The following is a 25,750-nucleotide window of genomic DNA, read 5'->3' on the forward strand; positions in this document are numbered from 1 at the left end:
ATGAAAATAAATATTTCCTATCGCTGCCCCTACGAGTGGTTCCTCTGCTGCATCGCGGGTTATCGATAGTACTGGACACGCAAGTGCTCTCTGTGGGCTGCCCTATGTTGAGTGCCACGGGAGTTCATCTACGTCAAAAACATTCCCCGTTACCACTGCGGTTCCCCTGCATGGTGCTACTGGGGCCCCATTGGCAATGGTGGCATAAGTCTGGTTACGCACATGGGTGGCATGATCATGACACTGGGGGTGTGAGAACATATCCTGAGGGGGCATGGGATGCTCATTCATGTACCTAGGGTCGGGTTGGCTATCTCTCCTACCGCCGCCCATCGGCAGCCCGTACGGGCTTCCTGGGTGCAGATGTCCGTTTGTGTATGAATTGTTTGGCCTGCTTCGAAATTCTCGCATAAAATGGCCCCACCTCCCGCACTGCCAACATTGTCCTTGCATTCCCCCTTGTGGCGCTCCATATCCTGCACCTCCTCTTCTCGACCCCCTGGATTCCCCTCTGTTGCCTCGCCCCCCTCTCGATTGCCACTGCTGTCCCTCATCCCTTATATTGGTTTTCTCCTGCCCACTGCTTCTGACTGTTACCTGTCCAATTGTCCACCATCTGCATTGGTATTCCCCCTCTGACCGTCTTACTCTTCCCGCTCCTTTCCTGCCGCGCTGGTAGCTACCACTGCACTGACCTTCAGCAACTTGCACTGTACTAATTAAGCTTTGTCTGCCAACCGCTGCTGTGCTATCTCCTTCTCCTTAATCCTCCTGCAGTGGTGCACTATGATGCTTCGGATTTCAGGCCACGCCTTGGCTTCTATCCCGGCTATTTTATCAAGGGCCTTCTGCACTTCCTTTGGGAGCCCTCTTTTAATAATGAAGTAAAACAGGGACGTTGATTGGTCCCGGCCCCTACCCGTTTCCGCTCTCCATATGTCCTGCACCCAGAGAAAGACATTGCATCTTTCTCATCATTCATGGCGCATTGCATCACTGACTGCAAATCGGGAGTGTCTGGGAATGTTTCCCTCAACGCATCCCACACGTGCGCTCGCACTGTGTTGAACGAGGCCCCATCATGGCAGTCACAATCTAACATTATTCCTGGGAACCCCGCCTTTGCCCAGACCCTGTTAGCCTGATCTCCCACTGCAGACACAAGCAAGCTTTCAACATCCCCCACTGCCAAGGGCACTCCCGCCGTGTGTTTTTCGAACGCATAAATCCACTTGCTGGCGCCTCCGGAGAGTGGGGGTAACTGTTTAAGCAAGTTGGCCTTGTCAATTTGAGCCCATGGTATGTAGTTTGGCCTTCCCGCCCCCCGGTGCATCAGGGGCAGCTGTACACTTCCTCTCCTCCCCCTCTTTTGGTACTCCACTTCTTTCCAACCACTGCCATACGCCTTGCCCTTTTCTCAGCCTCCCTGTCCATTCTTCTACAGGAGACAACCCTTCTCCAAACGATGCACCGGCAGTGGCAATTCCTAACCTTCTGCCCTCCTCCTCCTCCTGTTCTTCTATGTCGCTCCAGCACTCTTCCTCTCGGTCTGACATTGCCCCTCCCTTCCTCTGCCTCCCGTTCGCTGTCTGCAGTATTTATGTCTATTATTCGCATTTGGGTGTCATTTATTCTCTCCCTTCTCCCATCCATCTTCCTCTGTTCCCACACTCGGCAGGGGGAGTATCGTCTCAATCCGCCCGTGGGGTGGAGGTCCCTCTGCCTTCCCCCAGTGCCCTTATACAGGACAGTTCTGTGCGGGCCATTGTGAGCTGTGATTCTAAATCTTGAGCTAGTTTTTCAATGTCAACTGTTGAGGTGTCTTGGGGTCTTGTTATACTTTGGCTCTCATATGGGGGTGGTGCAGTGGCGGATGGCTTGTGTATAGGCGGGCTGTAGGCTGTGCTACGTACACAGGGTCACTATACCCTTCTGCAGGCACTGGTTTTGACAATAAGGGGTAGACATGTGCAACCTTTATGTTCTTTTCATCTTGAGTGGGCTCTGTGCTGCCAGCTGTAGTCAGGGAGATGCATTCTGCTCGCTATCTTTACCTGGGGGCACCTCCTTGAACAGGCGCCACAGGTCCAATATTTCTCTCCTATTGTGCAGCTGCTTCCCCTTGTACTTGATAAACAAGTGGCAACCATATCTAACACTTCTTTGTCGAAGGACCCCCCCCCCCTTTCAGGCCAGACTTGGGGTACTCCTTCCCCCTTCAACTCTGTGACCAACTGCTCATGGTATTTCATTATCTTTTCTGCATACCCTGGTAGCGTTTTGCAAATATGCGCGAGGGGTGTTTCTGCACCCATTGTACTTCACTCTCACTACACCTTACATGAGGGTTCTGCTCTGTACCTACTCACTTCTCATATACCCGATTTGACCTGTGTTACAATTTTCATGAACCACTATTGACTGTCTAGTCACCTTTTGATATTTTTACACTGTAAACAGTGAACTCTCCTCGTAAATCGCCAAGCCTGCTTTTCACTTTATGCAACACAAATAATCATTTCACATAGAAAAAGAGACGTTTAACATTTCACATAGACAACAGAAAACAGACACAAACATGACACTCCACCATCCCCCACTTCCACCCTCTCCCTTTTTTTAATGTTTTTATCTTCAACCTTTACCTTGCACCAGTTCACCCACTTGGGAAGGACAAAGAGAGAGCAAGTACGATAAAGATCAGAAAAAAAAAGCATTTCTACCTAATACTACGGGTCTAGCTGTTGGCCTCTTCAATACCTCTCTTTTCACTTCAATTTCTTACACCCATATATCCTGTACTAGTCGAGATAGCACTATGCGGCACCGCCTTCAACTCCCCACAGAGATAGGATCCCTTTATACTTTCTTGTCCCCTTTTACTTCATTATCGTCCTAATGGCCATATGCGATAGGATAAGAATAGTATGGAAAATAGGGAAAGACCCCAGGCTCCCAAAACCCCCGTTACCCCTTTTTTGATTCACCTTTACACACCCTCGGTGTCACCCAAAATATGTCTTTTTATCCCAAGACCTCCTACTCCCACCCGTGCCTTTAATATCACTCGCACTTAATACTCACGTGCCCGTCTTGATCCGAGACCCTCCGGACCCGATCGGCGGGCGCTGCTCCTCGCTCAAAGACCACGCCCGGCTCCGGCGAGTGGTACATATGGGTTTTGTTAAGACGTGTGCGCACGTCTAGGTGCACCGGTTGCCATTGGCAGTTAGCTCTTGAGGGAGCGCACTCAGGGTCAAAGCAAGGGGGCGTCTCATGCTAGGACGGGAAAGAACGCTATCACGTCGGGGTCACCAATGAAGGAGAGAGGCCCCCAAGGCCTGCTGGTAAATCGCCCAACAGAGTCAATAAAGATACATCCCAGGAGGGAAGAAGACCAAGTGAGAGTACGATTAAAGGCTTTTTAGTTAAGTTAGGGCAAACAGAATCTACTCTGCTCACGCCAAGAGCGCTCTGCAGAAAACATGTTGAATATTATTTTTATACACATGTTAGGTCATCAGCAAGGGGAAGGCCTAAGGGGCACATGGTAGATTGGGATTGGTCACTAAGAGGAGGCACCTATGGGTGCTATATGGTTGGTGATGGCCGATTGGTCCACAGGCATGTGACGAGATGATGTGGTTTGTGGGGTCAAACATTCAGCTGGGCTCATCAATCCGACATTCGATGGATTGACACATTGATATTCTATCTCTAACACTTTTGCCCTTGTGGCCACACATTCTCATCCATTCATACGTTTGACTGGTTCATCCTGCGGCAAGGCCAACAGTTTACATGTGTAAAAATAAGACATGCTTATTCATTACTGAACATCAATTATACATTTCCATCAAGGATATCACTCTTGTTCAAGCATATTCGAATATGGAGTTGGGGGTGAGGTTTGTAGGGTCAATGTATGGTCGGGGGTATTCATTCAACATTGACAAGGGGAAGGTTGGGGTATATGGTTGCTGTGACTCGATTACAAAAAAATACATTTCATCTTAGACTTCCTTAGAGGGGCTTAGGTGACTAGGTGTCAAAACAACATAACTCTTTATGAGGTCAGGGTGATATGGGATGGGATCAGGCCCCCCTTTCAGGGCGTGTGGTCTCACACCACGTAATGACTGGAGGCCTTTATATTTATACATAACAGGTTACTTATATATATATAAGTAGACTGGTTCATTGTTTGAGTGAAATACACATGACATATTTTAACTCCATACAATTTGGGCAATGTCGCAACACTATAACAGGGGATGGTAAGAGAGAATTTGCTGACAAATAACCACGCAACAAGGGCAGTCGAGTGCGACTAAGGTTCATATGAGGCTTTCTAGCGGTGTGCATACAATTACATTCTACATTATCAACAGTGAGGTAGCATTGTGGGAGCTTGCACAGATCTAAGGTTTGTTACTCATTATGAGATTACAATTAGTCATGTAAATATTTCAACATTAACATACATTCTACCTTCAATATAACAGGTTAGCATAGGAACTTTCAGTGGCAGACGTATATGTATTTACATTGCTTACTCATTAGCTTTTTAAAGTATCTGCAGGTTCATATGAACTCCACACACGATAAGAAAGCATCCTTTCGCTCATGTAGGTTAGAAGGGAAAATACGTTCACCGATTTAAGGGTCTCTTTTCGTTGTGGACGTTGCTCTGGGGTACACAGGGATTAGGTTTTTATGGCCAGGGTCTGTGGGGTGCAGGGCAGGTTTACAGAGACAGATAGCCTTGGCTCTAGCCTTCTCCCCTTGGGCTGCATCTGAATCACTGGAGGGAGTTGGATGGCAAGTGATAGTGTGGATTTTGTTGCATTCCTGCTGCCATCCTTCTCATGGGAACCGGGAGGTTATGTGGACGGCAGAGAGGAGGTGGGAGGAGAGCCGCGCTGACCGTGTGCTGCAGACTGGGGTGAAATCTGAATGGACTTTTGCTAGTTGCAAATGGAGTCTCCACGTCACAAAATGGAGTCCTGATCTCGCTGTACAAGGGTATGCACGGGAATATGGCGGCACCCATGGATGTATTTGTACGAAAGGGGCGATTGTCCCCGGAGGTGTTCCCACATGAGTGCCCCAGGGCCCTGGACCTGAAGCAGCCATGACTGGGCCCACTCGGGAAAGCATGGTAATAATGGGGGGGGGGGGTCTTAGGTGACCCCCTCCTTCCACTCAATGTCAAGTCTTTAATTATGTCAATCTCATTCATAATCAGGTTCAGGCTGCTCTTCCACGGGAACCAGACTCTCCAGGTCATTCCCTACAGCCCGGTGACAGTGTCCTGATAAAGGTGGACAAGAAAAATGCAGCACTGGCCCCAAGATGAAAGGGGTCCTTCCTTATGCTTCTCGTCTCAAGTTCTGCAGTAAAGGTTCAGGGGTACCTAACGTGGGAGCATGAGTCACTGCAAAAGGGCAGTAAACCCTGCAATGTAGGTCCCGTTACACTGCTAATTTGCTTGTTTGTGTTTGCTTGAGCTAATGCAGTTAGAAGAGAATCCGATTCAATTGTGCACACTATACTATCCATGAAAAACCCGATTAACTTAGTCACCACCAGTGATGTCAGGGCCTGGACATGGTATAGGAAACGATGGACAGTACATTAAAAGGGGTAACTTGTGATTGAATGGAAACTGGGTGTGTGCTTAGGATCGTTGGGTGGGTTTATACCATGGCCAGCTGAATATCAGTTAGGGTAGTACCATCTCCCTGTGAGGCTCTACTCAATTGGATGAGTGAAAGATTAGAACACAGAAATGGAAGAGCCCACAGCGGGACCCCAAACTAACCTTAGAGAAACGAGTGTAAGCACTAATATTCTTACAATTGTTACTACTAAACCAACTGTGTTGTATACAAAACCTTCACATGTCTCCGAACCAAGCTAACTCTCAATCCGTTTCACCTGGGAGGAGGGATAAAATAATCTCTAAGTGGAGTGATTGGTATTGATGTGGACGGTACTTACTGCCAGAGGCCACTCCGGGGGGGACATGGGTCCCACCCCTAATCATTCCGCTACATGCTGTCCTCATTGCCACGTTTCTTACAATGTAAGCAATTTTTACGAGTGAAAGATTTTGTGCATTCTTTGCCATTTTCTTTCACATCAATGAACTCATTTTATTACCTTCCACCTGCGCCTAAAAAGGGACCCACGATGGACGCTTTTGAGGACTAACACTTCCTTAAAAGCACCCGAGCAACTGTTTAACATTTCCAAACGGAACATCCAATGAGGTACGATGGGCGGGTCCACCTGATTGGATAGTGCACACACGCCCACTCTGACGTGTATACTCAGCCGGCCCTCGATTGGTCATCCGTTCTGCGGGTTTCAGTTTCTGCATTCAGTTGTGGCGTTCAATCAGGCTCCGCCCATCGCTCACCTGATTGGATGCCACACACACAGACCCAGAAAAACATAGGGACCCGGCCGGTGCACCGCCATAGACCCATTCTGCACTTCAACCTCCTCTCAGCTGACTCTCCATAGGATCAGCTCCACTCGCAGCGTTGCCTGCGGATCCTGTACAGATTAGCCCAGATTTTCCTCACGGTGTACTAGAGCACAGACTGCGCGCTGCTCGGCACCATTGTGCTGGATCTAACTCTTTCCAGCGCCGGCAGGCGTCATACAAAGGTAAATGCTTCTGGTATTTATGCTGTAGCCTGCATTTGGGCTTCTGACCCCACTTTGACAAGTGGGATAGGCGAATCTAGATTAGAAATGGATACCAGCACACAACCAATAGCATTCATCACATTATGCCACCCCTCTTCTCCCTTTTGTTTTCTGTTTGTCTCTAGCACGTGGAAAGAAGCACTGTGGGACCTTGAACAAGTGCTTCCTGCGCATGCAATACACAAAACAAAGGACTACCTCCTCAGTGATGTAGGCTGGAGCATTCCATGGGGCATGACAAAAGTGCACATACAGGTAATATACAATGTAAGAACTATATGAGACAATATATAGCACCTAGATGCAGTCTGTACACCAATGCGGGACGGTATGATCAATAACTCATCATACCACCTGCCTTATTTTAGGGAATTTGGACTAGCCGACTTCCTGCATTGCCTACTGAACTGACGGTGCTACTCGGATCTATCAGTTTAGAGCTACTTATGAACAAACACTACAGAGGCAGCCCGAGATGAGAGCAGCTACCCGGGGGCGTTTTCTTGTGAAGAACACTTCTAGGATTTCCATGGTGAGTCGATTTGAACTTCTTTCCCCTCACCACGGTCTGTTTGCGTTAACAAATTCTTCCCACAATTCCCTTTGCCCACGAAATGTAAAGTTCATGAGTTTACTTCCTTTGGAAAACTATTACTTGATGCCTTTAAGTGTCCGTGAAGGAAACAGAACTAAAGGGGGACCTTTTTCCTCTTACAGGGGTCATTTACCTCGCCCTGAAGAAGGCGGCTAATACGAACACTCACAGATTGCATTTATTCTACTTGGACTGTTGTATATCTGCTTCCGAAACACACACTGAGCAAGGGGGAATTCAAAGTTGTCAGCCTTAGAGCTATTTCGTGGACTCGGGAGAGAATGTCAGCATTTATCTACTGGACGTATCCAGTCTAACCCCTGCAGCGTCGGCAAAGAGTGTCTTTTGGTGAAAACAATCGATACCACTGCTCACTCCAGAGTATGAAACATAGAATGCTTATGTCAACCGTTTGGTAGGATCTTTGTCAGTTGGACTATCTGGTGGCATATGAATTAAAGAACTCCGATTCAAAGGATAGATGGGATCCTAGCTTGCACTCCATACTATGTGTGTTCTCTGTAATTCATGCAACAGCAAACCTTTCTCACTGGTGAGCACTTAAGGGTTAAAACTTAGAATTCTTAAACAGTAAATCACAAAGCACCTAACTGTCATTTTTTGGTAACCATGTCCAATTAGATATTGTTTTTTATGTTTTTGTATTACGTGTACTCCTTCATAGTAGTCTTTTTCATTACGATTTGTTTTGGTACACTAGATTTAATTTAGAAGCAACTTCACCTTTAGGGGTGTCAATATATTTTCTCAGCTATGTATTGTTATTTGTGAAAATCAACTCCACCTTTAAATATAACTTCTTGAACTTATTCCTCATCTGTGTGTTTCTTTTCAGACTAACTTTTGGATTTTTTTTATTAATTCAATCAGTAATACTGAGGGTCCCCAATTAGGTCTGGATAGAACATGACCAACATGGGTAAGACCCCCTGGTAGCAGTACTTCTCCCCTTGCTTGACCGGGACAATCGTGACAATACAGAGAGAACTTGGTGGTAACGTAGGAGCATCCACAGACTTGGTAAATTTGCCCATGGCTATGCACAGAGTGGTGGTACCAGGGCCATATGAAATGGAAGATCTTAGTGTACAGGCAGGTAGAGCAAAGTATTGCCGGTGCGGTGAGGGGCACTAACTCCACAGATGCAGTGTCATTTTTCAGATACTTTGGAAAATAGAAAGTGTACTGTGATTCAGCATTTACAGTCTCGGGAGATGGAGATAGAAAGGTTTCTTAAATATACTCAGGTGTATAATCAACAACTATGGTATAATTCTATGTCGAATCCGGAAAGAACTGGTTATAGGCATATGGTGTTGAATGCAACAGTAGCTACAGTGTTTGCGGTTTTCTGTGTCTGCGTTTAAAGTTACTACTCATTTCCACAATTGTTCCAGGGGGGCGGGAATACGGTTAGCACAACAGCAGGAAGAATTACTGGAAGGACGACAGAAAAAAGGAAGTATTAGATAAGGTGTGGAGCGGAGCCAATATGGCATTCGCCACATGGGGCACACAACGTGGGGGCTGAGGGGGATTTATAAAAAGGTACACATTTAGAAGGTTGATGGCAAAAAGGGCTCATATCATGGGCAGAGTTGACGGGAACTGAGGTATGAATTGGCGAGTTACACGTAATTGGCCCCCTCAGCCAGATGACCAGAGGGACCTTACAGAAATTGATGGTGTGATGGAAGATGGAAGGAATTTGAATTGGGACAAGGCATGCGAGGAAGTATAGGATTATCTGAATGCCACGCTGGTGCCGATTTGAGATGTGCGGCATAATAGTCGGCCCACACTGTTGTAAGAAAGACACTGTTGGTATGGTGCCAGGCATACTCATTTTCACATTAGCAATTCTGACCACAAAATAAACAATCAGACTAAAAAAAAAAAAGACCAGGAAACAGGCTTTTATAAAAATGTACCTTTATATGTTCAGTTGGAGACAATGAGACATTTACATGCACAAGGTATGAAAGAAAACATCAGCCCGGAAAAAACAGTTTCTACAGCTATACCCCGAAGTGCTTTCTAAACGTAATATGTGCAAAAAGAAACAGAAAGGTTTCTACTGCTCTTCTGCACTCTTTGGGCTTCCCATCTCTCGCTTGGCTCTGCTTAATTCAACTTCACCCACCAAATTCTCCCTGTTGATCATCAACATTTACAAGAGAACGCTCAGACCTCTTCTGGCTCCACACAACATTCACCAATATGCAGATAACATGCAGTTTTGGCTCAATATATCCTCCATTGAAGACATCTACAAGTTGAAGGACTGCCTCGCATTGATCGAGTTCTGAATGTCCATTACTTACCTGAAGGTCAACCCCAAAAGCAAATTCCTACAGCTGGCCAACAGCATTGAACACCCGAACATCCATATCTGGCTCACTGCTATGAATCTCAAGGGCTTCACACCCGATCTGGCCAGCTGGGCTATGTCCCTTGGTTTCTGCACAGACATCTCTCCTTCAAGGATCACATAACAAGAAAGACACCAATGGCTTGGGGACAACTTTCCTTCCTGCGAAAATCAAGCCATTCATCCCATCAAACAACTTGGGATCTGCTTTCCAAGCCATGGTCCCCTCACACCTGGACGGTGGCAATGCCCCCTAGAAAGCCTTCCGGCATCACCCTGGCACCCCTGGGATGTGTCCCACATGCTGCCACATGACTCAAAAGTCTCTGCAAATTCAACCACATTACACCAACCATTATCAAACTACAATGGCTCCTACTGCAAGACTATCATCTCTTCAAATCCTGCTGCATCATCTACAAGAATGTCACCCTCAGCATCTCTGGAGACCTACGATCCACCAGAAGCAAGTCCATGTGCAGCCTCCTGTTTCCATGCCTGCAGACTCTGGAACCTCCTTCGCTGTCAACACCAGACTTGTCCCCTCGCTTCTACATATTTCAGGAAAGAGCTTCAGGCCATCCTTTCAAGGAATGGGTCCTCTCCAACACACCTAACCTCCTCACCTAACCTGGGATTGGGCAATCTAATGCCCCCAGTTTCCTTCGTTGGTTGCTTGCAGATCCCTTGCTGCCAAATTGCCCACTATCCCACCCCCCCCCATTGTGAGCTCCCGTTCCCTTGTATTGATCCCTTGGTGATCGGCTTCCCTCGCTGCGTACTTCTCCTAGGAATTGCAGAGCACTCTGTTACTTCCTGAAGCTAGGTCCACACTCAATAAATACCTTAATAATAATAATTATATTATTTTCATGGGGTTAGCATCTCAGAGATCAGGGCACGTTTTTATATATTTGATGGTGGGCAAGAACTTGAGGATGTGCTTGGTTAATGTTCTGCACTAGAAGCAGAATCATCTACCTTTAACCTTCCTGCACTCTGTGCAAAGTGTTGGTCCCTGCAGCTTTTAGGGCAGGTTTGTTTTGCTAGCTGCTGTTTGCGACACCAAGCTCTGTTGTCAGTCTAGAAAAATGGATACCTCTACTTTGTGACCGCAAATGTATTTTGGTGGCCGTGGGCCAACCGTCTCATGCACGATATGACAGAATATAGGTTTTCGAGTTTGCCAATGAACGGCCATTTTGATGTAACAAGAATTGCCATTTTGTTTTCTAACCATTGCTCATTGCTTTCTGTTCCTATTGCTTCGCAGTATATTTTCGGCTTACACTGCTCGACTGTAAAACATTGTTGTCTGTATGTGAAAAGGACAAGGCTGCAGGGCCGAGAGGATAAGAGTTCGTTGAAACACAAACGCAGGCAGCGCCAGGAAGAATGCCCGGCTCCCTCGAGAATGTAGCCTTGAATTAGAGCTTCAGGGCATTTAATCATTTCCCAGCTGCCAGCCAGTCTCGTTATATGGTAGAAAATGTTAGAATAATACCGCTAAAGGCTTGAATTATACTTTTCTTACGGCCCCCCTTTGCTGAGCCCGCTAGAGCGTGTCGGCTCCCAGGACATGAATAGCACCTAATAGATAGCAAGGTCCGGAATGCAACTCTTCTCCCCCCCTTCCCCGTATGAAGCTCACTTCCAAGAACAGAAGCGCTTATATTCTATTCAACAACTGAAAGATGCCTTCGCACTCGCAAATTGTTACTAGAATAGATGTTTGAAGGTGTCAGTTGTCGGAGGTGTCCATCATCACACCAAGTTCAAAGAAACCCAATAAAAGGGGGTGTTAAACATGTCATAGCTGATTGATATGCATTTTGTATATATGTAACTGATGTACGTAATTCACTCTCTTGCGTCCCTCGAGGTCTAGAGATACAAATCACGGGGCGTGAGACCGAGTTGGCCAACAGACTTTTGCTTTGCAATAAACCCTAGCTTTGGGAATACAACCTCGTGCCTGGCGTATCTATCGTGTGTGGTGACTCGCCTTGATTCCATAGACGTCAGGGTCCCCTAGGGGCCCCTTTCACTGTACCCAAAGAACTAACACCAGAGCAGGTGCATTGCTGATTTTCAAAAGTTCACCAGTTGCAACCAGTGCTCCAGATAAGGAGGTGGGAGTATTTTGCTCTCTATTTTTAAACTTTGAAAGTAAATGTGATTTCAAGAGAGTAAAATCCAGCCGATGTGTGCAAAAACAGTATGGAAATCATTACCATGTGGCAGCTTTCTGAATTGTGGCAGAATACACCTTTCATTATTTCTCCAAGGTCTGGCCATTTGATTTCAGCTGTATATATGTAAATGTTGAAAACAAAAAACATAGCCAATTCCAAAGTAAAGCAAACTTGTATTGTGCGTTTTGAGGTTTGATAGCAGAATTGTCTTATGATAATGAAAGAACCAATTTCCTGGAGCTATTACTACCTAATGGTATGCCAATGTTATGATAAAACAGTGCAGAGAGGCAAGGACTAAATGATAACTTCTATACCTAATCTCATGGTCATATGGTTATTTCTATAGCGCTTTTGCAAAGTGCTTTACATAGAACATATTTATCACAATTATCACCAAACCGAAGTTGGTACACCATCAACCACTAAAGGATGAAAGACCGAGTGGGTCATGCCGGGAATCGAACCTGCAATATACAGATCACGCACAGATCGCAGCAACGAGTGCTCAACCAGCTGAACTATCTTATTGGCCAACATCATTCAGAGGTCGGTAAACTGAGTATCGACTGAGGTGAAATAAATCAGTGGGCCTCATTACAAGTCTGCCGGTCCGGATACAATGGTACCGGTAAGCTTGCCGGTACTGTCGTTTCTGGACCGGCAGACTAAGTGTTGTGCTCGTGGGTGCCACTCTGCCTGTGCGGCACCTGCGAGCCCAGCATGCCTGTAGCACCGGCACCATTGAGAATGGTGCCGGTGCTACAGGCATCCGCATTGCCATTTGAGCCCTGGCTAAATGGGAATGGGGATGTGTCCATTCCGGCACCCACGAAGTGGCAATTACCGGCACCAGCTGGGTCGTAATGACCTGGTAATTGCACATTCATGGGCATCAGACAAAAGGCAATTCCGGTGGCTGCCGTGCTAGCTACCGCCAGAGTTGTAATGAGGCCCAGTGCCTAGATGTTGGACGAACGATGTATGAAGCGCTACACAAAAGTAAATACCTATCTGGATCCTCACAGGGACAGATGTTCAGAATTTCTGTTTCAATTACAAATGTAGTTTTCATTTGTTTGTATAACACCTGTGATTTGTGTAATGACACTCACCCTTGAGCAAAGAATCTGCTGCCACAGATCATTTATAGTAACGTAGCCCATGGACTGGAAGGTTGAATGGATGTAAACTAGACCATGCATACAAATCAGTTTACACACTGGTTTTATAATTAGAGTGGAAATTAAATAATGTTTACACTTATCTGCCAACGCATAATTATGCACACAGCACAGGAACTCTGAAAAATAGAATTGTACAATACGTGTTTGCTTTTACTGGAAAATGAGTTAGAAAAGATCAATTCTCAATTGCAACGTATTTTTCCATCTTATTAATTATACAATCGTAAAATGCTAGGAAAATAAATCTGTACAGTGCTTCTGTTTGCACCATGAGCATCTACACACAACACAGAAGCTGAATAGAAAGAAACCATTCCTTTTATCAGTGTGCAGTTTCATTTTTTGAAAGGCTTCAGAGAAATACATTCTGTTTTCAGAGTCCCATGACTTGCAATTAGATCCATGAAGATAAAAAAATCAAAAGCAGAGTTCTGGTTTCTGTTAAGAAACCTGAACTTTGCACTGCCCTATGCTCTATGCTTGTGCGCAAATGTACACAGGAAAATAATAAAGCTGTCGTATTTACAAGATCATGCATAAAAAGGCCTGGTATGAACCTAATCTGGAAGCCTGGTTGCAACAGCATTGGTCAAATGTCTCTGATGTTTTAACAGGATGGATACCGGATTGAGTCCTCTCACCTATACGGCTTCTCCCATGTACGATCCTCCCATGGATGTAAGGATCAGAGCTGTACATGAAGCTTCTCTCTCACCACCGTACACTTGTACAGTCTTCACACCGCTGTATCGATCCTCTAATGCTGGCTCAGAGCTGACCTGGAAGCAAACCTTTTCATACGCTCAATAAACTAGTTCACATGTGGGATTTTAGGTGAAATGTCATGTGTGATGCCCGATTAAAGTGCTTACCAGAGGCTTTTCCCCAGCATGGGCCCTTTAATTCCAACTCAAAGATAGTTGGGTCACTGAAGCTCTTTTATTGTATGCATTGATGGGGGCTTCTCCCTAGTATTGCTCCCGATATCTGGATAGGGTTGAGCTACAAGTGAAGCTTTTCTCACACTATGTTCACTTGTCTGAATCCTCTGATGCGTGTACATATCTGAGCTCTACTGAAGTATTTCCCACACTCTGTACACTGGTATGGTCGCTCCCCAGTATGGACCCTCTGATGCTTGACCAGATACGAGCTATTCATGAAGCTTTTCTCACACTCTGTACACTGGTATGTTCGTTCTCCAGTATAGATCTTCTGATGCTAGTATAGAGCAGAACTCTGACTGAAGCTTTTATCACACTCCATACACTGGTAGGGTCGCTCCCCAGCATGGATTTTAAGATGCTGGATCAAATCGGAGCTCTGACTGAAGCCTTTATTACAGTATGTACACTGGTTTGGACGCCCCCCCCAGTATGGATCTTCTGATGCTGGTACAGAGTTGAGCTTTGATTGAAGCTTTTCTCACACTCTGTACACTGGTATGGTCACCGCCCAGTATGGATCTTCTGATGCTTCTGCAGATCAGATCTACGAGTGAAGCTTTTCACACACTCTGTACACTGGTATGGTCTCTCCCCAGTATGGATCTTCTGATGATGGATCAGATTTGAGCTCTGACTGAAGCTTTTCTCACACTCTGTACACTGGTATGTTCGCACCCCAGTATGGATCTTCTGATGATGGATCAGATATGAGCTCTGACTGAAGCTTTTCCCACACTCTGTACACTTGTATGGTCTCTCCCCAGTATGGATCTTCTGATGATGGATCAGATTTGAGCTCCGACTAAAGCTTTTCTCACACTCCGTACACTGATAGGGTCGCTCGCCAATATGAACTTTCTGATGCCTGCGCAGATCTGAGCTCTGAATGAAGCTTTTCTCACACTCTGTACACTGGTATGGTCGCTCCCCAGTATGGATCTTCTGATGCTGATACAGAGTGGAGCTCCGACTGAAGCTGTTCTCACACTCTCTACACTGGTATGGTCGCTCCCCAGTATGGATCTTCTGATGGTGGATCAGATCTGAGCTCTGAGTGAAGCTTTTCTCACACTCTGTACACTGGTATGGTCGCTCCCCAGTATGGATCTTCTGATGCTGGTACAGAGTTGAGCTCTGAGTGAAGCTTTTCTCACACTCTGTACACTGGTATGGTCGCTCCCCAGTATGGATCTTCTGATGGTGGATCAGACGTGAGCTCCAAGTGAAGCTTTTGTCACACACTGTACTCTGGTACGGTCTATCCTCTGTGTGGGATGTATGCTCCCTTCTCGGGTCAGCTGTGTGATGAAACTGCTCATCGCGTTCCATGCACTCATAGCCCTTCTCCCCAGCATGGACCTTCTGGCGACTTCTCATTCTCTGTTGGAAGAAACAGAGCCCCTTGTATTATATCATTGTACAAACTAGAAATCAATAGATCTAATGCAGAACTGTTCATTCTCGTTTTACAAAGTCCAAAACGTATAATAAAATAAACCTTTCTAAACTTTCACCAAGCAGGAAAGTGCAATGGACAAACATACTTGGAGAATACAGCACTGATTTACATGTATACTAATGTATTTCTTAAAATGTATGTGCCTCCGTTTTGAGATACATTAGTTAAGGGTGTTAAATTAAAAGGCATTAAAAAAGAAATAATTCCAAAGAGGCTACTTGCCAAAGCAAAGGGGCTTATATCATGGCAAAGGAGCATTGCATGTGGGCTGATATTAAAAATGTCCATGTCAAGTGCCATAAAAGTACAGCTGAGGTTTACAAAAGTACAGAACACGTGGTAGCTTCATTAAATGGTTGGGGAGAAAATAAAGCACAATCCTGAAACTGTGAATCCCTTTCAATGAAACTGCGTCATGATCTGCTTGGAATCTCGATTCTCTATTCCATGTTGGATCTTACACATTCCTTTTCAGTGCCTTTGTGTTCAAACAACCTTATTTCGAAATTCACCCCTGTGTAAGGACTTCACTTGCTTCTAATGCTTCAGCAAGCTTGTGCTGCAGTGACTAAAATGAAGCTCTTTGGGTGGAGGGCTGCATTAGGATGGATGCCAGATATTGCTGTATTCAGTGTAGGTTGTACCATTGCTGTATTCAGTGTAGGTTGTACCATTGCTCCGATTCTTTTGGAGATATTTGACACATTCCAAGGTTTGACACCTTTTAATGAGCTAATGAAAATATTTTGCTGAAATGGTAGATGCATTAGCAGTCCAAGTCCCATAGACTTCATCAGATGGTGGTGACATAAAATGAACAATAGTGAAAAATAGAGCTGGTAGAGCGGACATATGTTTACAAAGAAAACAATCTGACATTTTTGGCTGCCGGAAAAGGTTAATGCCCCCTCTAATGGCAAGGCTATAAAATAAATGGGGATAAGAAGCCGACAACACTGACGGAAAACATTTCTCAGCACCAGGGTTGGAAATTACATTTTAAGCATGGCCACATTATTTACCCAATGATTTGCATGCAGTGTGTCCAAACAATGAAGCACAGCGAGGCCAATACGCGGGAACCAGTATTAAAAAAAAGCATTGCTGGTATTGTGGGAATAATGCAAGTTATTAAGGCACACACCGTCTCCACACAGTCTCAAGTTGTTCACATGCACAGTAGGCCACACATTCCATTTCTTCAATCAGCCTCCAGCATTTCCAAATAAGTTTGTCCGAATCTTTACAGCATCCACACCCAGACAAGTACCGCAGTAATTGCAATTCCCAAATAGGCCTTCTAAAACCACACACAAACAGGGGGTTGAAACTCCCACCTACTGGTCAGCATTTCCTGTAGCCAATAAAAAAACATTACAAACTCTTACACAGTGCAATGTCCAGTTTTATCCTAGTGGGCCTGATGCTGGACGACACTGCCTTACTGGCTTGCATACAAAGTGGAAAATACGAAAGTAATTACGAATGGTGGAATGCATAATATTATCAGAGCGTACCTCCTGCCCGATGACTGGTACCAACCTAGACATCCAACATTGCCATTTTTTGGCGAACTTGTCCCCACTCCTTCGGGGTTACGAAACATTGTAACCAACAGCTTTACATGGCAGGTGGTAGGGGCAGGCTGTTTTCTGGCAAAGTCGATGTGGTTGTGTTGATATACTCCCAGGCTCAAAGTTGGCTGTAATGTGTCATGAAACCTATATCTATGTTCAGACTCGCAAAATCTACTAGCCCATTCACACTGACAAGTAGATTTATGAAGGGCGAGCAGCACTTGCATGGTACTCAACCTTGCTGGCAAGTAGGAGGATGTTTGAAACTTGACATTTACTGTAATCCAACTTTGTTTGCAGTAGCTGGAAAATAGATTGTTCACTGTGTATGGCTGGCCTTTTAAGTGGCAGCATTGCACCAAATCTGAAGTATGCTTAGGGTGACATACTCCATTTTACAGGAAACACTGGTACATATTTTGTCATCCATCACCATGGGGCAAGTGCATTTCTCTTATGTCAAGTATGTGTAAACTAAGGAACTCGCCCTCCAGGTCTAGTGGGATTTTTTTTTTGTTTAACTTTATTGTGCATTTGGTAAAACCTGAAACAAATAATGTAAACAGCAATTAAATATAGTTCATCAGATTGGAAAATTCATATTCACAAAAAATCAAAATAAGAAGAATCCATAGTAATAACATTAAAAAATACTTTCTCACCCTTCTTTAACCTACAACGTCTGGATGCATAAAGCCGAAGAGTACCTTTGGAGTACAACATTTCACAATCATTAAATAATTATATGATATAAAAAAAAACATACAATTATGGCATTTTTCGCAATATCCCTCTGCATATATAAAATGTGGTTGCTGTATATAAAATGGATTCTGCACCATATATGCAGCGCCAGAAGTGATCTGTTGCTATGCTATACAAACTAGTCACTGGGGTAGCAAAGCCTTTTGCATACTGGTCGATCAACCTGGGGCAACTAGTAAAAAAAAGGGGGGGGCTCAACGGCTTCCACACAGAATCGGCAAAGCCTTTCCTCTTGAGGAACCCCTGTCCAACGTCCCATGACCTCTCTCTTAGGGAGAATATTAAACTACATAAAGATAAGTCTCCTCATTGGTTAGAACCTGGTTTAACTAAATAGGTGCAGGGGGCTATCCGGGGTAAAACCCTGTCTTGAGAACTCAACAAGCCTCATCTTTTCCTGTAGCCTGCAGAAATTATGAGTCACATCCCAGACATCAGTGTTTTTCCATCAATGTCTTCATGTCGACAGGAGAATCAATTAAATCATCAATATTTACATGGATCTCATGCAGGAATTTCAGCGTGGAGACACGAAGATCCTGAAGATAGAGATTAGAGGTGGCCCGGTGGTAATGCCCCGCAATGAGGCCTTTCAGGGAATTGGAGTTAAGATTAGGCGAAAGGAGAGACACAAGACCAAGCGCCAATCGCAAAGCTTCAATAGGGACAGAGGTGGAAACCCCCAAGATGGAGCATATTATCCTTTCCTCCAAGGTTTCCAGCCATTTCATTTTGCGTTCCGTAATAGCCACAGTGCCATATAGAATCACTGGCACAATACTAACTCTATACACCAAAATCAATCCCTCGATGTTACATCCACCCTGGTACTTACAAACTTCTTGAGGGTCTGCCACTTTTTCCAGGATTTTAGACATTATGAAATCTCCACGATAGCCATTATTAGGTCGATCTTTGACAGGGACAACAAGATATAAGTAGCTCGACTACTTCTAGGGCCACTTCACCCAGCTTCCAAGAATAATATTTTTCCTTGCACTGATACCAAACAATCTTAGTTTTACCGATGTTAAGATTATATTGCTGAGTAAAAGAAGCAAGAGTGTTGACAGAGCGTTGAAGGCCTATCGCGGTCCAGCAGCACAGTATCATCAGCATAGCCGAGCCATGGTACTGAATCACACCTAGAGCCGGTGGAAAGTTTCTCACTGCATAAATACCCATAGCCATGTCAGAAGTATACAAATTTAAAAAAAGAGGCGCTAGAACGTATCCCTGCTTCAGATCATGATTGGGCGATATGGATTTGGACAATGGCCCACCCTCAGTCACCTGACCATGAGTGGTGTTAGAATAAAGCTCTCTAATAAGATATAGCAATCTAGAGTCAATACCACAGCCAGTAAACTCGGTCCACAATCAATCACACCGCACTGTGTCAAAAGCTTTGGAAAAATCCACAAAGCGGGCACATAACTTTTTCCCCTTGACTTGTTCCACGTTAGCAATAAGACTTTGAAGGGCACAGAATTTAAGACTAGCTGTGTGATCCTTGCAGAAGTCAGTTTGGAATTTATTGAGCAATCCCCTCTCCTCAGTTCAAACACTCATCTTTTTCAGAACAGTTGCAAAGATTTTTTGGCTACTGTCTAGCATGACCAACAGTAATTAAGGGGATCTGTCTCATCCCCTTTCTTAAAGGCTGTGATCAAGACCTACTGCCAGGTATTTCTCCAGACTCAATAATACGAAAGAGACGCGATACTGACCCGGACTCTAAGGAGAAGATCCAAAAAAATCAAATGCCAAGTCAGACTTGGACCTCTGGCATAAAGAGAGAAAGAAATATGCAAACTGGCTAAAACAACATAAGGCCCTTCAATACCAGATAGATGCAGAGGCGATGATGAAAATTTTGGAGTCAAAAAACTCAAGCGCATTTTGGTCCCTTCTTAACAAATCGACCATTGCGAAATCTACACCGCTGTGTAATGCAGCATCGGAGGAGAAATGGATAACCCACATCTCATCAGAATTCGAAGAGGCTGAAAATCAAACATCGCTCGTACCAGAAAACATCGGCACAAACTGGATAAATGTAACAAGTCAGGAAGATATAAAAGCAAAGATCATGAAGCTAAAGGCCTCCAGAGCCCCGGGACCGGACTGGCTCAGCAACGCAATGCTAAAACAATTTCCCACACAATGGTCAGAGGTAATAAGCGAAATTTTTGAAGAGTGTGAACATACTAAGAAAATCCCAGAATCGTGGCTCAAAGCGGTTATAGTCCCGATCTACAAAAAGGGCGCCCGCGAAGACCCGGCAAACTATAGACCAATCGCCCTCTTAGATGTCATCGGCAAAATATATGCATCTCTCTTGCTAGACAGCTTCAGGGTCTGGGAAAAAACACCAATTTCAAAGACAACTTACAAGTGGGCTTTCAAAGAAACGGATCCACTGGAATAAACATCATGATTATTAACATCCTAACGGCCAAGATAAAAGAAGGGGCCCCAAAGCTCTATTTAGCTTTTATCAACCTATCTAAGGCTTTCGACAAAATAGATAGAAACCTTCTGTGGGCAAAACTCCAGAGCTGGAACTGTCCATCGCAAGTCCTGGAACCTATAAAAGCGCTCCACACAGACAACACTGTCAGAATCAAACTCAGCCAGGAAGGAACTCTGTCAGAAGAAATTAAGATCACACGTGGGGTTAAACAGGGCTGCCCCCTAGCTCCAACCCTCTTCATTTCTTTTCTGAGTGATTTCCAACACGCCGAAAAAGAAATCAGGCGTTTTCCACCAAAAATAGGCAACACCACGGTACCAAGATTACTATACGCTGACAATATTATCCTGATAGACCAGACAAAAATTGGTCTCCCGCGGAAACTAGATAATCTGGCGAAGTACATCAACCAAAACCGCCTGATCATTAATAAGAACAAAACAAAAGTGTTGGTTCTCGAAAAAACACAGAGTTCAAAATCCAAACAACGAATATTCTACTTGGAAAAAGAAAAGCTAGAAACAGTAAAATTGATCAAATACTTAGGAGTCGACCTGGACAGCATCAAAACAGCTCAAACAATGCAGCGGACTCTATGGGATAAAGAAAAGCGGCTAGCAGCACAGACCCGACTGGTCGATAAGAAGTTTGGGAAATTCTCCCTGACACCGGCCATAAACTTCTATAAAGGAAAAGTGATCCCCGCCCTGACTTAAGGAATGGAAGTATCACTCTCAATGCCAACAAACATCTGGACAAAACTGGAAGGCCTAATATGGAAATCAGTTTTGGGAGTCCCAAATTCTACCTCAATGGCAGTGATAAGAAGGGAGCTGGGTTTGGTATCACTCGAATCCATGGTGGATCAAGCAGCAATGAACCTTTTCAGGAAAATTATCCTGGAGGAGCACTCCCCAGTCATCGCTATGATCAAAGAGGAGATGGATTTAGCCAAATGCGCAGCCTTGGAAGTATGGAAGGAAAAAAGAAGAGCGAAATTACTAGAAATTGCGTGCTCAGAGAAAGAACTGAAAGAAAACCCCGACAGAATAAAGAAAAAAGTAGTCATGATGGACTGGATCAGAACGCTAAATCTCGCAACAAAAAAAAAAAAAACTTCTCACCCATCTCCCCCCAACTTTCAATAAAGTGAAATCGCCAATCAAATACTGCAAAAAATTCCCAGATAAAAGGAAACGAATTCTGCTCATAAAAGCAAGATTAAATCTGTTACCGACCAAAGAAATACTTTTGATTAGATCGACTTCAGAGGAGGCAAACTGTCGATTATGCAACAAACCAGATACAAAAGAAACCTTAAAGCATCCGATACTCACCTGTGAAAATAACAAAGAACAGAAACACGTACCTACTACCCTTGGTTGAAAATCCATGGATATTTGAAGAAACAGAGATATGGAATAGACTGATTTCGGGAGAATCTACAAGGTGGTCGATGACCATGGCGAACTTAATTGAGGCAACTTTCAAGCAGTTAAGAGAAAGCCCTACAACAGTGACTCCAAGTGTAGTAGAAGATTCGGGCACAGACGATAGGGAAACTCCGGTCCCAAGGATCAACAAACAAATAACACTTAACAACTTTGAGCACACACACTGTGAAGAAGGCCACATAGCCGGGGTCCTTATATCCGAGGCGAGATACAGAGACAAAGAAAGAACGACAGAAGGAAACAAAGGGAAAGATAAAGATAAAGACAAAATATCAAACTGTTCGATAAATTTTTCAGATTTTCTTTTCTGAAGAAAATAATACGAAAGAGACGCGATAAGAAAATTATCGCGTTAGCAATTCCATCAGGACATGGGTCCATGTAGTTCTTCAAACCCTTAATGATGTTAAGAATGTCATCTACATCAAAGTTTAAAAGGCCTTCCAGTAATGGGCAAGAAATAGAATTGTTCAACGTAGTATACAGTTTTTATAGCTGCTACCTAACATGACTCGGGGATAAATTATCCTCCAGTGGAGTAGTTCCCACAGTGTATGTTCTAATCATGCACCAAAAACTCATCATTGTTGTGTAACAGGTTAAAGAGCCACATCTAATTGGCACTGTGCAAAGAAGCCTTGTGAGCCTTTGCCCAATTTTTATAACAAGTGCCTATGTTCCTTATCAAGCTATCCTTCTCCATAGTGGCTAACGCAACGTTCTAAATCCGTGCACAAGTCAAACAACGCTCTGTTTCCTCTTGTGTATCAACATATCAAAGGATAGCCCACCACGAGCAAAGCTTCCTGGCTTCCCACTAATGCAATGAAATATATCCGTCAGGGAATCTATCATTAGTTTAAAGCCCCAGTTGTTATTAGGTAACCACACCGATATACTCCGCTCATTGTTTTGAAAAAGACTTGTTAATGTTTTGTCTCTTTCCAAATGAGGTGGTTACCCTGGGAATTTACTGTGGCTCTCAAGTTGATAGAATGTCAATCCTGTGGTGAATCTGGCATTTTAGACCACTTCATGGCATGATCACTAGGAGTGAGATTATATTGCACCCGTGCACCAATAGCAAGGCCCCCATTGGCCGACCTCTCAGCCCACTGATCACATGACTGCATAGTATTTGATAGCCATCAATGTTGAAATCTTCCCTCAACCAAGTTTCTTGCAACATGAAGATATCACCGTCCTTTTTAATTTACATAGTGCTCACACAGCCCGCGGGCATCCAGGCACTGTTACAGGAATTGTTTTTTGTTGTCTTAGTTGCATAGTTTTAACACGCTTAAACACCAAGGTTTCCAAGCGCGGACCCGGGGACCTAACCTGTCTTGCTTCCAAGGCGTGCACGTTGCTGCTGAGCTATCCTCCCGGGTCCTTGATGTGTGATACACCCAAGGGCTGAACAATAAATGAGCGATAGCCCCTGGTGTTCCAACACAGCCAAGACAGATCAGACCAAACGTGTACTGGTCACTTAGTTCTGTTTGCACTCAGCGTTTCAGACACCAAATGTACTGCTTGTCTTGGCCCCCTGTTCACCGGCTTGTTACCATCTATCACTGCTTGCAGGCTTTCTCTCTCAGATTCACCCTGATGAATAGCCGGAACATCTGACAATACTGGTATCAGGCATATTTCCCATGGCACAGGCCATAACATGTTTTCTACAGACCATGAGCAAGCAACCCATTCTGTAAAGCTGCAGTGTACATGTACTCAGAAGAGCCAGTACGGATGGAAACATGAATTCAACAAGGGCCCCATTTGTGGGGCTATCAACAGTGGGTAACTCTACATGAGTCGTCTTCTGAGCACAAATTGATTAGACAAGGTATTCTAGACCACAGTTCAAGTAGAAAGGTACAATTCATGAAAGGACCGCCTCTGCCCAGGTTGAGTTCCTCAATTGTGGCCCATTTCCCACATGGGAGCTGCCCACATTGCTCACTATGATGCTGATTATTAAGGGAAGGAGTAATAGTAACATTAACTACTACGTTATTGATAGAGGTGGCGTGGCTGGGCGGCCATGGTGTAAGACGCGCTTCTGACCGTCTCTTGCCGATCCGGAGTGATCCTTGGGTGCATGGCACCTTAATCCTGAATATTCACTACCAAAGATAGACCAGAGTCGGTGGGAACGCTAGCTGCACCGTATGATGGCACTCCGCTCAAAATTCAGCAACCATTAGAGCAACTACTGCGGAAATTGTGCTGGCGGCAGACGACGGCGCTCGTAATCAAAGATGGCGGCCGTGCTGGCTCGCCTAACAAAGGAAGGAAGGACTGACGAGAAGAACTCACTGCGCAGCTTGAGGGGTAGCATCCCTAGACGGCCGGTACAACGACCCAGACGATGCAGAGAGGTGCCCGTGTAGTGCTGCTGCGGAATCCAGCGGAGAGGGTGCCCCAGTGGCTGTTGCAAGTGGTCAGTGGCATCGGGAGCGCACATGCGCTCCACGGACACGGCAGTGTATTAGTGCCCTGTGGACTTGACGCAGCAGACACAGGAAACTCCCGAGAGGCCCTGTAGGCGGTGCACATAAGGTGGTCGTTTCCACCTGGAACTGAGGGGCGGCAGGGGCCTATGGCGGGTCCCAAACATACGGTCAGCACGCCGGCTGACTTGAAATTGCGGGCCTTTCCATCCACAGTCCCGTGGCGAGGGGGCAGTAGGCCTCGCCTGAAATTGGGGAAATGCCAGACGGCACCCAAACTTCCCAAATCCAAAGGGAAACAGCCCACAATGGAAGACTTTACCAAGACCCTGCAACAAACAGAGGGGGGCGCGACCTAAGGATAGGGTCCCACCGGCGGACACCCCTCCTACGTGCGCTGACCGGCAGATCCTGGAAGCGATTGCCGACCTTGAGGCAACATGGGAAGGCAAGCGTGAGGCAGCCACTGCTGAACTTAAGGCAACATTGGAGCTCAAAATTGGAGCAGTGCAAGAGGTCAACTTGCTTAGACTGGATGTGCGGAAAAATGGCGGACCGCACGGATGAGCTGGAGAAAAAGTGACCATAAACACGACCGCCCGGACCCCTCACGCCTCGGAGATCCATAGCCTGCAGCAGCAGGTGATCAACCTGGAGAACAGAGCAGAGGAGGCCGAAGGGCGCGCTCGAAGGAACAACGTGCGCATAGTGGACCTTCCGGAGGGGGAAGAAGGCCCTAATCCGACAGAGGATGTCGAAAACATGTTATTGCAAGAGATAGGAGCGGAGACCTTCACGCAGGGCTTTGCGGTGGAGCGGGCACACAGAGCGCTCACGAGCCCCCCCCCCCCCGCCACCGTGGGCGATTATAGCCAAGATTCTGAACTATCGGGACAGGGAGAAGATACTGGAATACTTCAGAAACTGGGGCACCATATAGAGGGCTTCCGCGACCATCTCGGCATATCCCGATTATACACTCCAAGTGCAGAGGCGTAGGTTGAACTATGGTACGGTGAAGAGGAGACTGCGAGCGGCGGGGAAGCGATACATGCTGATGTACCCAGCTAAGCTGAAAGTGTTTCACAACGCCAGAGCTTTGCTTTTCGAGTGTCCGGAGGATGCAATGGCATGGCTGGATGGCCAAAATTGCCCAGAGGGAGCAGAAGGCTGACAGAATGATGATACGGACAAATGAGGCCCAACCACGGGTCCGAGGTGCTGTACATATGGTGACTCTGGGACTGGATTATAATGTGTAGCGATGTGTTGATTTGCAGGGGCGAATAATTTCTTTTTATATTGTAGATGCAATGTATTATGGTAACAGGAGACACTCTTAACCCCAACTGTTAGGACATTAGTCAGGTCACCAGATAATGGTGACACCCTGCCGGGTTCCTGATCTCGGCACTCCGAGGTGGGACCAAACGCGGGGGAGCCTGAGATCCAGGGATGGAGCTGGGCATTAGTTTGGGTGTGGTTGGGGGGCGGGAGGGAAGGGGAAGTGTGCAGTGGGGAATGGTT

At 45.4% G+C, this 25,750-nt stretch overlaps 1 pseudogene; it reads right to left on the minus strand.

Annotated features, from left to right (window-relative positions):
* The window catches only part of LOC138487544 (zinc finger protein 271-like), a 120,414-nt pseudogene that overhangs the window by 73,475 nt on the left and 21,189 nt on the right, over positions 1-25,750 (minus strand).

The sequence above is a fragment of the Ambystoma mexicanum genome, chromosome 9 (genome assembly GCF_040938575.1).
Source record: "Ambystoma mexicanum isolate Mex_15411 chromosome 9, UKY_AmexF1_1, whole genome shotgun sequence".
In the NCBI taxonomy this organism is placed as follows: domain Eukaryota; kingdom Metazoa; phylum Chordata; class Amphibia; order Caudata; family Ambystomatidae; genus Ambystoma; species Ambystoma mexicanum.